We start from the raw sequence: 13,517 nt of genomic DNA, 5'->3' as shown, positions 1-13,517 counted from the left end.
TCACACCTTGATTTGACGCCATTGTGATTTGGTAACTCCAATATTGATGATTTGTATGAGATATGATTTGACTCCTCCCTGGAAGGACATACTGCAGAAGAATGCAAAGAAGTTGGAAAGATAGTCATTGACATAACTTGTTTGATGATATTGTACCAGCAGCTGCTCGATTCAATTTAAAAAGTACATGGATTGAATGGATAGCACTAATGATGACTTGGAAGAGCATGAGAGCATAATTGATATTTGGAAAGTTGATATGACTTATTGAAGAGTATAAGGCAGAACTCCGTTATGAAGGAAAGAAGACATGTGCTAGCAGTTGTAATGAAGTTTGGGTCTTTGAAGATGATAGATGAAATTGTTTGATGACAAAGTTGCATGAAGATTGTAAAGAACCAAAAAGGTTGAAGTTTGATATGGTGTGATGCTGTTAAGAGTTGAGAAGTCTTGTCATGAAGATAGAATATGAAAGATCGAAGCCCAACTATGATGAAATGCGAGAAAGGATCCCTGCAACTATAACCATATCTCCACGAAAGAACAGGTAGTTGATGTATTGATGAAGTATGAGACCAACTAATGATTATGGTCGTCTCCCTAGTTGAGAGGGAGTAAGGATTTCCTGCCTGATTGAGAGGGAGTGATGAGCACCGTATTCTCCATGTGTCATACACTAGGCCAGGACTAACAGTGATACATCTAGTGAAGGGATTGGTAGGGAAAATGGAGGGTTGGATAAGCATTTGGGACCGATACTTCTTGAGGATTGGGAATCCAAGATAGAAGTAGTCCCGTGTACCGATACTCTTTGAGGATTGGATAGGGTATCCAAGAGAAGAGTGGTCAAAGAAGACCGATATTTTTTGAGAATTGGGAATCCAAAATAAGAATAGTCCTAGAAGTGCATACTTGGTGAACATCCAGATGAGATATGTACCTTGAGAGCTAGTGTGGTGTCCCACGTAAAGCCTCCCAACATTGTGCTCTAATTTTGTGGACAGTTAGAGCTTGTTAGTCAAGGCCTTGCTATGTCACTATTGTTGATTTTGGGTAGCATCGGATGTGCTCTAGCCATGAAATTTGGTGGAGAGGCTAAGGCACATGAGATCTCCAAGACCCAAAAATCGTTTGGAGAAATTCCACTCGAATGAAGAGTTATTGAAATAATTAATATTTTTAAAGAGTTCCTAAGTCTAAACTTTGGAAAATAAAAATATTAATGTGTATTAATAAAATATGGGTGAGAAAGTTCTAAGTGATGAGGATCAAGCTAGTTCTAATCTTAGCCGTTGATTAGGGACTTAATCTCGGTCGTTGATTCGTCAACAGGAAAAGTATAAGAGGAGGCTTGAGGGTCAGTTGGAGACACACCAAGTGATCAAAGAATTCGATTTTTTGGGGCGAGGTTTGCTGAGGAAATCAAGTTAGTGATCAAAGTTGCAGCAAGGGGCAGTTCAACAAGGGATTTTCATCCGAAGTTGAAGAATACATAGCAGAGAGGCAACGCAGTGCCGAGAATGACAGCGCATGCCCTAGAAGGGCTGACGCAGATACCGTAAAGTTGATGCAGAGGACGCAGAGGGTTGATGCAGTGGGACCTTAGGCCTCAGAGGCAGTGCTGGGGAGATTTTATGGGGCAGACTAGGAGCAGATCAACAGATTCTAAGCCGGGAGAGGATGACGTAGCACCTGGAGGAGTGACGCAGTTCCAGGACAGTGCTTGCAACAGCTTTCGTTGTCCAGCATAGGGAACAGTCGAAGTCGCTGTGGGGTTTGATCATCCGTTTGTTGATTTGTCGAAATATCTATATTCTCTGTTGGGTGAGCCATTAAAGGCACCCTAGTTGTATTCATGAAATATGCTTAATAATACAAACCCTCTATATGTTGCACCGGTTTTCCCGAATTGGGTTTTTCCGGGGACAATTGTCCAAAAATAACGGCGTCCCTTGTGTTATTGTCTCAGTTTATTTCAGTGCATGATCTGTATATTTGTGAAGGCTACAATCATAGTTTTTAAAACCAGAACCGGTGACCGGACCGGTCCACCTAATGAACCGGTTTATCGACCGGAACCGGTCTAACCGGGACTGGTTTGGTCTAAACGAACCGGTTTTAAAAAATACATTAAATAATTAATTTTTAATGAAACAAAACTATTTTTAAGATGTAAAACCATGATTCCAAGCCAATAGAGACAAAATATGCAAATTTTGCCCATTTATATACCATGTAAAGGTGAATATACCAAAATGGCACCGAGTGCAACACATATCATCGACAAAATAGCAAAATACATAAGAAATGAGGCTCTAAATGGCCTATAAAGTCCAAAAACAATGCTGCAAGCTATGAGGCCATTGGCCTACTACAAGTCTACAATGTACACATGATCAATCACCACTACTAGGCACAAGATCATCATCAGGGGCTACATAGACATCATCTGGTTCAGAGTCTGAGGATGCCTCAGCCTGATCTGCAACCTCAGTATCAATGCCACCAATGACAATAGAAGTGGACCTAATGGAAGCACGAGTTTGTTGACCTGCATGACTAGTGTCTTCCATTGGTTCTTTTCCTTTCCTTGATGCCACTACTAATCCTAGTTCTGATGCCACTACATAATCTGCGTCATCCCCCGCTAAAGCCATGTCGATATCAAAATCAGCCTCAAACACAGGTTCTTCAGTTTCCTCCACCCATTCTGATGTTGGATCAATATCGTCCAACACAATGGGATCTAGATCAGAGTTTTGCTCATCATTTGGAGCTCCGATTGCGTTTATCGTTTACCCCCAAACCATAAAATCCTGAAAACCATTAAGTCTGCTGAATTTTGAGTGAAATCTAAAATTCTAATTTCTACATATGAAATCCAATGAGGTCGAAACCACTCTCAAACATCCTAAGTCATTTCATGGTAATGTTAAAAATTTAAGTAAAAGGATGAAAATGAAAATTAAAGGAAATGTCACTTTTACTTTAAGAATTTAACATTACCATTAATTGCCAACATTGTTAGGGTTGAAACACCCTTAGTTCCCCCCCAAAACCCCTGAAACACAATCAAAAATATGCTTTTTTAACTTTACAGTGGGCATGCCTAAAACTGGCCGGTTTAGGACGAAACCAGCCGGTTTGATACAAACCGGCCGATTCCGTCCTAAACCGGTCGGTTTTTCACCGATTAGGGCAAAAAATGGGCGAAAGGGCCTTTCCAACCGGATTTTTTGGCCGGTTTAGACCGGCAGCCTTGCTAACCGGTCGGTTAGACCGGTAACCGGTTTTCTAAAACGGTTTTGAAAACTATGGCTGCAATAGTGTTTACTTCGATGTTTATGTAATTAAATAACTTGTTAATGTAAACCAGTAATTGCAGTGGTGGTTTTTGATGTGTTAAATTCAGGAATTTTCACATGGTATCAGATCAGAGCGATTGCAGATCATAGACGACTTATGACACCAGCCGAGAAATTTGAGAATTTGCAGCAGAGAAGCAGTTGTCCCAAGAGGCAGCGTTGTTCCAGAGTCGGAGATGCAGAAGGAGTGATGCCATGCAAAAGAGGTGATGCATAGGCTCACGCATGGCCTACGTCAGCATTCTGAACCGGGAGAGGAAGATGCAGTAGCTGGGAGAATCCCACGCAGTAGCTGCGTCAGCCATCAAGGCCAGCGCAAAGGCAAAGGAGGGAAGATCATGCTCACAAAGAGCCACGCCATCTTTCTGAGCCAAGAAGGATTGATGCAGTTGGCCAGGAGAAGCAGATTCAGCCCACGTAGAGTTTGTGTAGAGCCTGAACGGCTCAGATTCTTTAAGTTGTCGGGGCTAAGGGAGCTATACAGATTTTGATTTGTGGAGCTGGTGGGACGATGTTTTTCTCGGTGTAGAACAGTGTCTAAGGAGATTGAACCAAGGTAGATGGAAGCATTACCTCGACAGATTTCTAGCCAAGAAATCTAGATTTGAGTTGCATCGGCAAAGGAGGATTGGAGAGGAGTGATTCGACGATTGGTTGGAGGATTTATGAGAGGGAAATCAGGATTCAAAGGGAGTCTAGAGAAGGGGAGAAGAGATGACAGTGAACGGATTGAGGGATTAGGGCAGCTTGGACAAGGCCTCCAATTTTGTCATCTAGAAGGCCAAGATCTTGGCAATCATGGCGAAACATTGCATCAAGGACTATGCCTTGAAAGTAGTAGTTGTCCCAGTTGACGCTAATGCAGTAGAGAAGTATGCGAAGGCCCAGGTGAAGGCGAAATGCATGATCCTAGACAAGGTCAAGGATCATGTCATACCACATATTACTGAGAAGACAACAGCAAAGGAGATGTGGGACACCCTGACCACCTTATACCAGGGCTCTTCCGTGCAGCAGAAGATGTTATTGGAGAATCAATTAAGGTCATATCAGATGCAGAAAGGAGAGGAGATACATCCCTTCCTTCTCAGGTTGCATGGGATTCGTGACCAGCGTACTTCCATGGGGTCTACTCCAATGCCAGAGTTCTTAGTCAGGACTGCCATGAATGTAGTATCCAAGGAGTGGGAGACGTTTGTCCAAAGTATTGTGGGCAGAGAAACTCTCCCCAGTTGAGAGGAGATGTGGGTTGCTCTTCGACAGGAAGAGCTCAGGAGACTGACCAAGGTGGGGAGTAGCCGTATGGGAGTTCGAAGCAAGGAGGAGGAGGAGGATGCAGCTCTTGCATCAACGGGACAACAGGGGCTACAAAAGAGGAAGAAGAAAGACATCTCCAAGGTCAAGTGCTTCAACTGTGAGGAGCTAGGACATTATGCCTCTCAGTGCCCCAAGAAGAAAGGCAAGGGAGAAGCTTCCGACTCAAAGGCTGCTCTAGGAAAGGCGGAGAAGGATGTCGAAACTGATGACAATTGTGCCATGAGTGCTCATGTGCCTCTAGAGAAGAAGTGGGGAGACATGGAGTTGTAGTCGAGAAGACTACATGAGGGGCCAGGATCCTTGAGGTGCCCAAACTCTTGGATCACATCCGGCTACGGAAGCCCTTAAAGACAGTAGCATGATGGCAGGTGTCGGGTGGAGCAAGGTGTGATGGAGCGGCAAGGCAGTGCTAGAGTGCAGAAATCTGTAGCAGCGCAGTGGAGGTTGAAGCAGTGCGAGAGGCATATAAGAGGTTGCAGCAACGAAATGGCAGCAGAGGGAGCACAGGATAACAACAGAGGTAGCTTCAGCATCGCGAGGCTTCCGGACTAACCAGGATGTCAGTGTTTGGGTGAAGTCAGTTACTTACTTCTCGGTAACTGAGTTGCAATGCAGCAGTGGCAGTGCTATGGGCAGCATGAGGCAGCATTTTGACAGGGAGCTGCAGTACAGATGTAGCAGTGGCAGTGTCATGGGAAGCAGTACAGGAAGCAGTAGTGCAGTGGATGTAGGGCAGTAGGCCAAGCATAAGCACAAAGAACCGATGCAGAGGATCAGTGTGATGCTTCTATGGTGAAGCATTGCTAGAGAACATTCCTTGCTAAGAGGGAGTGTTGACTTTGGGTAGCATCAAATGTGCTCTAGCCATGAAATTTGGTGGAGAGGCTAAGGCACATGAGATCTCCAAGACCCAGAAATCGTTTGGAGAAATTCCACCCAAATGAAGAGTTATTAAAATAATTAATATTTTTAATGGGTTCCTAAGTCTAAACTTAGGAAAATAAAAATATTAATGTGTATTAATAAAATATGGGTGAGAAAGTTCTAAGTGACGAGGATCAAGCTAGTTCTAATATTAGCCATTGATTAGGGACTTAATCTCAGTCGTTGATTTGTCAACAAGAAAAGTATAAGAGGAGGCTTGAGGGTCAGTTGGAGACACACCAAGTGATGAAAAAATTCGATTTTCTAGGGCAAGGTTTGCTGAGGAAATCGAGTTAGTGATCAGAGTTGCAGCAATGGGCAGTTCAGCAAGGGATTTTCATCCGAGGCTGAAGAATACATAGCAGAGACGCAGCCCAATGCCGGGAGAGACAGCGCAATGCCGGGAGAGACAGCACAGGCCCTAGAAGGGCTGACGCAGAGGCCGTAAAGCTGACGCAGAGGACGCAGAGGGCTGACGCAGTAAGACGCAAAAGTCGCAAAGGCTGACGTTGGGCCTCAGAAGCAGCGCTTGGGTGACTGTGGGGCAGACTGGGAGTAGATCAGCAGATTCTGAGCCGGGAGAGGGTGGCGCAGCTCCTAGAGGAGTGACGTACTTCCAGAACAGTGCTTGGAGCAACTTCTACTGTCCAGCATAGCGAACAGCTGGAGTCGTTGTGGGATTTGATCATTCGTTTGTTGATTTGCCGGAATATCTGTCTCCGAATAGAGGTACTACTGCCGAGGATATTCTCTCTTGGGTGAGCCATTTCTGGCACCCTAGTTGTATTCATGAAATCTATTTAATAATACAAACCCTCTATATGCTGCACCGATTTCCCGAATTGGGTTTTTCCGGGGACAATTGTCCAAACATAACGATGTCCCTTATGTTATTGTCTCAGTTTATTTCAATGCATGATCTGTATATTTGTGAACGTTGCAATAGCGTTTACTTCAATGTTTATGTAATTAAATAACTTGTTAATGTAAACAAGAAGTAGGAGATTGTAAACCAGTAATTGTAGTAGGGGTTTCTGATGTGTTAGATTCAAGAATTTTCACAGCTATTTGACAATGTTGGTGATGATGTTGATACTTGAAGATGACTTATCAATCTGACTCTTTTTATGAGAATATTCAATTTGAGAGGATCCTCGTATCGGTTCTATAATTATGAATACCTCCCTCGTTAAGGGGGAGTGTTGGAAATTGTAACTGGGTTCGGTTTTCATAATGCTCTTTGTACTTATGCCATTATATATTTTATGTAAAAGCAAAAAGAAGAAAAAGAATTTTTCTTATTATTATTTTTATTAGTTAAGCATGTTCTTCATGCTTCTAGGATTTGTTGAGTCAAAGTCCTATTTGGACTTCTTGTAAAGAAAAAGAGAAAATAATTTTCTAGATGTAATTTTGGGTCAAAAATGCCTCTAGATGTCAAGTCAGCCCTGTCCTAAAGGACATGTCTATTCGAACTCCTCTAGACAATATAAATAAAGGGAAAGATGAGATCATTTGGATACACACAATTCGCTTGATTGGTTCTAAAATTTCAGAGCACAAGGAGGGTCGAAGTCTGAAATTAAAGAAGAGTTTGTGGATGTTCTACCTTTATCATAACTCCTTTTGAGGATTTGTTGTTGGTCTCTTGCTGCTCATGGATTTGTTGTGCAGAAGGAGGGTCTGACTTGGCATCTAGAGGGTTTGACTTGGTCATCGGTCTTGGATATATCATTTTGATCTAATTGTACAAGAAGAATTATTCTGGGACTTCCCCTTGGAGGGGTTTTTCCCTAACTTGGAGCCTATATCTTGTGTTCATTATTTTCTTGTGATCTTCATGTTTACTTTTTTGGAAACTGTTTAATGAATGAACGTAATAAAAATTAATAAAAGGCCACCAAACTTCAAAAAGCAATTATCAAAGAAAGAGATCTAATCCAAATTGCAAGCCTCCCGATTTCTCAACAGGTTCAGTAGACTGACTAGAGGAGAGAGGCATACTAGTTGTTGTGGTGTAGACTGAAACAGAGGAATACAACAAGTTGATATGAAGTACAATAGAAAATGAGAGAAAAACATACATGAAGAATATTAATGCTTACCTCCTCTGCGCTACCATGTCCTTTGAATATTCCAAATACCCATTCCCTCCACAACTAGAGTTCATCATTGTTTATACGCGATGCTTTTTTCATTGCCCACTACACTAGATGGACTCATTCGAAGCCATCTACAGTTACCTCACCAACATGGGCACTCAGGGAACATACAATGCAGGAGAGAGGGGAAGGAGAGTGCTTGTTCAAACACGAAGAGGACATGACACTCGATTAAAAATGCAGAGTGAGCCTGCAGGATTGGCATTTAATGCATGGCATTGTTGGTAGTTGGGTGTCAGGTCGGATGGAAAAGGTGGTGCTTACTCAACGTAACCATCCTCCTCTCTACGCTTCATCTACAAATCCTAGGGTACCTTCTCCACTCAACCCTCCCAAACAATACAATTGTAGTCACTCACTACACAAAGTAATATTATATATGATATCACAAATAAACCACAAAAGCTTAAATAACGTACATACAAAGCGATGAATTAACCATACACATACATGTCCTCCCTTGGCTAATATTATAGCAGCAACAATCATGACCAACAAGCAATGAACATGTAAACCCCAATATAACTTTTCCATTTATTTCATATCAAATTTCTAGAAAAAATCTTGAATCTCACACCCATGAACAAAATCATACTACCTCGAAACCATGGCAAAATGATAAATCATTGTGCAAACAACAAATATTTCAATATATTAAAGGACAAAAATATATTATAGGAGAAAAGTATGCCTCACCCATCCTTTGTGCCACATTTATAGAATGTTTAGGGCATCTTCACCATTTCGCCTTTGTACACTGTACAATTGTAGTTCTTCACTAGATAAAGAAGATCAATATAGTTGATTATGAGAGTAGAGATAAAATATATAATAAATTGAATAGCAAACAACTAGAGCCACAAATTAGTAAAAGATACTTTTAACAGAAGTGCATTGTATATAGGTACGTTGAATCACCTTCATTTACGAACAATAATCTCCATTTCCATGCTTGCTTCCTCCATTTTCGTTTCCACATCCAACAAACAAAACCAAGACCAAAGTACAAAAAATGTGAACAAAAAAAAGCAAAACAAAGGAAAACAAGTACAACTCACCCAAAAAAACGAAATCAAGACCAAACTACAAAAAACCATTTAAAAAAAATAAAAGGAAAACAAAGGAAAACGAGTACAACACAAAGCATGGCCATGCTCAAACTCAAAAAAACATGCAAAAAAGAACAAAAAAAATTTGCAAACATCCCCTCTGCAAATCATCTCTCCTATAGTGTGCTCTCCTCCGCTGAAAGGAAAAAATATGGGCTAAAAAAGGTTAAAATGCACACAGTTAGTAATGGTAAGCATATTTCAAAACCAATAATTATTCATAATAAGAAACACACCTTCCCAAGAGTTTGTTTTATAACGACGGACAATCTTTTGTATTCCACTTGCTCGCACTCATCAGAATAAGCCATCTACAACAGATAGAAAATAAGATATTACAATCGTTGTAGAAGTTACACTGGATAGTTAAATGCAATAATTAATCATAATAAGAAGGTTTCTCTACAAAAGGGGAGAGTCCATTTTGTATTACACGTATTCATGCTCCCTGGAAAAATCCATCTGCAATAGATACACAAACAATATTATATTTCTAAAATATATTAAACTAGAGAGTTTAAATTCATGAACTTGTCACAAAACTTAGTCAAGGTCTACTTATATTACATGCTATACCTCAAGAAAATATAGATTTTCTAAACTAAATGTACTTCACTACGAATAATACAAAGAATGTTTTCATAAGAGGTAATCTTTTTAAGAAAATGAAAACATGACTCACTCATCCTCTATGTTGCATTTGCATTGCCTAAGGTATCTTCTCCACTTGACCATCCCAGACACTACACTACAACTGTAGTCACTCAGTACACAAATCAATATTATATATGAGATCACGAATAAACCATGAGAGAAATTAAATAATAGACACTATATATGTAGTCACTCACGGCACAAAGAAATATTATATATGAGATTATGAATAAACCATAAGAGAAATTGAATAACAATTATACAAAGCAATGAATTAACCATACACATACTTGCTCACCCTCGACTAATGTTATAGTAGCAACAAGCATGGACAATAAGCTCTTAAAATGTGAACCCCAGAATAACTTTTCCCTTCATTTCATATCAAAGTTCTCGGAAAATCTCAAGCCTTACACCCATTAACAAGATCATACTACCCTGAAGCCATGACAAAAGGATAAATTGTTTCATAAACAACAAATATTTCAGTGTCTTAAACCACAATATTAATATGTAGGAAAAACTTATCGCTCACCCTGCTTCTGTAGAATGTCTAGCGTATCTTCACCACTTGACCTTCATGGACTATACAGTCGTAATGACTTGCTACACAATCCGTATCAATATATATGAGACCACATATAAAACATATAATAAATTGAAAAACAACTAAAAGGTGTCACAAATGCGCAAAAGATAATTGTGAGTGAAGTGCATGGTGTATAGTTAAGGTGATTCACCTTTATTAATGAATGATAACCTCCATCTCGTCACTTTCATTTTCTCTCCCTGCTCCCTTCCTTTCCTTTTGAAGATCCAACAAACAGAACCAAATACCAAACTACAAGAAATGAGAAAAAAATACAAAACAGAGGAAAATGAGTACAACACAAAGCATGGTCATGTTTAAACTCAGCAATAACAAAACATGTAGGAAACAACAAATAAAAAATCACGAACTTCCCCTTTGCACACTATCTCTATTGCAGTCTCCCCTCCTCCTCTCCTCAACTGAAAGAGAAAAAAAGTAGGGTGAATAAGGTTAAAATATGAACACAATAATTGGTAAACAAATTTCAAAACCATTAGTTATTCATAATAGGAAACATACCTCCTCTATAGTTTGTTATATAATGATAGACACTCCATTCTATATTCCACTACTCGTACTCAACAGAACAAGCCATCTACAATATATACATAATAAAGATATTAGAATCATTATACATGTTAAACTGGAGGGTTGAATTTAATAATCATTTATAATATGAAACATTCTTGTTTTCAAGTTCTGTTATATAAAGGGGGATAATCCATTATGTATTTCACGTATTTGTGCCCACTAGAATCAACCATCTGCTATAGATACACAATAAAATTTAACCTGGAGAGTTGAATGCATGAACTTGTCATCCAACTTAAATCCAGTCCATTTATATTCCATGCTATATCTAAAAATATGTAAATCTTCTAAACAAGATGTAATCCTACTACGAATAAGGAAATCGATGTTATCATAAGAGATGATTCTCTTTTTGTGAGGGATCTAAACATATTTAAACATATTGAACACCCAAAATCCAAGGAGGCACAAGGCAATAGTGTTGTTTATTAGCACAATGATTGATTGGTTGAAGGGTCGGTATGCTTGCTTGCTCAACCTTCCCATCCTCCTCTCTAGGACATGTTGTGTGGGTTTGTGAGTGTGATGTGGAGCAAGAAAGCATATAAATTTAAACATTACCATTTGATGTATATGTCAAACCACTAAATTTAAACATACCATTTGACGTATATGTCAAACCACTAATTGAGTGGTACTACCAGAGAACCACGCTAAAAGGAGAAAATGTCGAGCAAATGAATAATAATAACACTATTTTGTTGGAAAGCAACATGACTCACCCATCCTCTGCATTGCGTCTACAATGCCAAGGGAATCTTCTCCACTCAACCCTCCCAAATAGTACAATTGTAGTCACACACTGCACAAAGTAATATTATATATGATATCAGAAATAAACCACAAGAGCTTATAGCATACATATAAAGCGATGAATTAACCATACACATACCTGCCCTCCCTTGGCTAAAATTATAGTTGTGACAATCACGAACAATAAGCCTTGAACATGTAAATCCTAGTACAACTTTTCCATGTGTTTCATATCAAAGTTCTAGAAAAAGTCTTGAACATCACACCCAAGAACAAGATCATACTACCTCGAAACCATTACAAAATGATAAATCATTGTGCAAATAACAAAATATTTCAGCTATTAAAGGACAAAAGTATTTTGTAGTAAAAAGGTATGTCTCACCCATCCTTTGTGCCACGTTCGTAGAATGTTTAGTGCATCTTCACCACGTCACCTTTGTAGATTATACAATTGTAGTTCTTCACTACATAAAGAAGATATATATAGTTGATTATGAGCATCGGTAAAACATATAATAAATTTAGTAGCAAACAAATGAAGCCACAAATTAGCAAAAGATTCTTTTAACTGAAGTGCATTGCATATACGTATGTTGACTCACCTTAATTTATGAACAATAACCTACATTTTCCTTCTCTGCATCATTTCCGTTTCCACACCCAACAAACAAAACCAAGACCAAAGTTCTGGAAAAACTCTTGAATCTCACACCCATGAACAAGATCATATTACCTCGAAACCATGACAAAATGATAAATCATTGTGCAAACAACAAAATATTTCAGCATATTAAAGGACAAAAGTATTTTGTAGGAGAAAGTACCTCTCATCCATCCTTTGTGCCACGTTTGTAGAATGTTCACTACATCTTCACAACTTCACTTTTGTAGACTATAAAGAAGATATATATAGTTGATTATGAGATAAACATATAATAAATTGAATAGCAAACAAATGAAGCCACAAATTAGCAAAAGATTATTTTAACTGAAGTGCATTGCATATAGGTATGTTGACTCACCTTCATTTATGAACAATAATCTCGATTTTCCTTGTCTGCTTCATTTCTGTTTCCACACCCAACTAACAAAACCAAGACCAAAGTACAAAAATATGTGAAAAAAAAGGAAAACAATTACAACACACCCAAAAAAACGAAACCTAAACCAACCAACAAAAAAACAAGAAAAAAAATCAAAACAAAGGAAAACAAGTACAACATATAGCATGGCCATGCTCAAACTCAACAAAACATCCAAACAAGAACAAAAGAAAAATTGCAAACATCCCCTTTCCACATCATCTCTCCTACAATGTGCTCTCCTCCGCTGAAAGGAAAAAAAGTGGGCTGAAAAAGGTTAAAATGTACATAGTTAGTAATGGTAAGCATGTTTAAAAAACAATAATTATACATAATAGGAAATGCACCTCCCCTAGAGTTTGTTTTATAATGATGGACACTCTCTTTTGTATTCCATTTGCTAGTGCTCATCACAAGCCATCTAAAACAGATAGAAAATAAGATATTACAATCATTATATAAGTTAAACTTAAGAGTTAAATACAATAATTAATCATAATAACAAATACACCTTTCTTTGACATTGTTATATAAAAGGGGAGATCCCATTTTGTATTGCATGAATTCATGCCCGCTGCAATAAGCCATCTGCAATATATACACAAAAAAATATTAGATTTCTAAAATATGTTACACTAGAGAGAGTTTGAATTCATGAACTTGTCATGCAACTTAGTCTGAGTCTAGTTATCTTCGATGCTATACCTCAAGAAAATATAGATTTTCTAAACTAGATGTACTTCTACTAGGAATAATACAATGTTTTCATAAGAGGTAATGTTTTTGAGAAAATGAAAACAACATGATTCACTCATCCCCTATTTTGCATGTGCATTGCCTAAGGTATATTCTCCACTAAACCATCCCAAACACTACAACTATAGTCACTCACTACACAAATCAATCTTATATGAGATCATGAATAAACCATGAGAGAAATTAAATATTAAGCACTATATATGTAG

The 13,517-nt window shown here is 38.7% G+C and overlaps 1 long non-coding RNA gene across 1 annotated transcript in view; it reads right to left on the bottom strand.

Annotated features, from left to right (window-relative positions):
• Positions 1-12,351, bottom strand: part of LOC149255454 (uncharacterized) — a 43,234-nt gene extending 30,883 nt beyond the window's left edge. Inside the window, exons 1-11 of the long non-coding RNA XR_016266373.1 lie at positions 12,073-12,351; positions 11,853-11,934; positions 11,437-11,516; positions 10,643-10,718; positions 10,272-10,542; positions 10,067-10,137; positions 9,560-9,631; positions 9,311-9,339; positions 9,114-9,188; positions 8,687-9,013; positions 8,465-8,546 (exon numbers count right to left, since the gene is read on the bottom strand). This is a non-coding gene — a long non-coding RNA (uncharacterized LOC149255454). The remainder of the gene's footprint in view (positions 1-8,464; positions 8,547-8,686; positions 9,014-9,113; positions 9,189-9,310; positions 9,340-9,559; positions 9,632-10,066; positions 10,138-10,271; positions 10,543-10,642; positions 10,719-11,436; positions 11,517-11,852; positions 11,935-12,072) is intronic.
• Between the last annotated feature and the right edge of the window lie 1,166 nt (positions 12,352-13,517).

The sequence above is a fragment of the Pinus tabuliformis genome, chromosome 7 (assembly GCF_031772625.1).
Source record: "Pinus tabuliformis cultivar Carrire ecotype Pingquan chromosome 7, CPIR1, whole genome shotgun sequence".
In the NCBI taxonomy this organism is placed as follows: domain Eukaryota; kingdom Viridiplantae; phylum Streptophyta; class Pinopsida; order Pinales; family Pinaceae; genus Pinus; species Pinus tabuliformis.
This window is presented reverse-complemented; position numbering and strand designations above follow the sequence as displayed.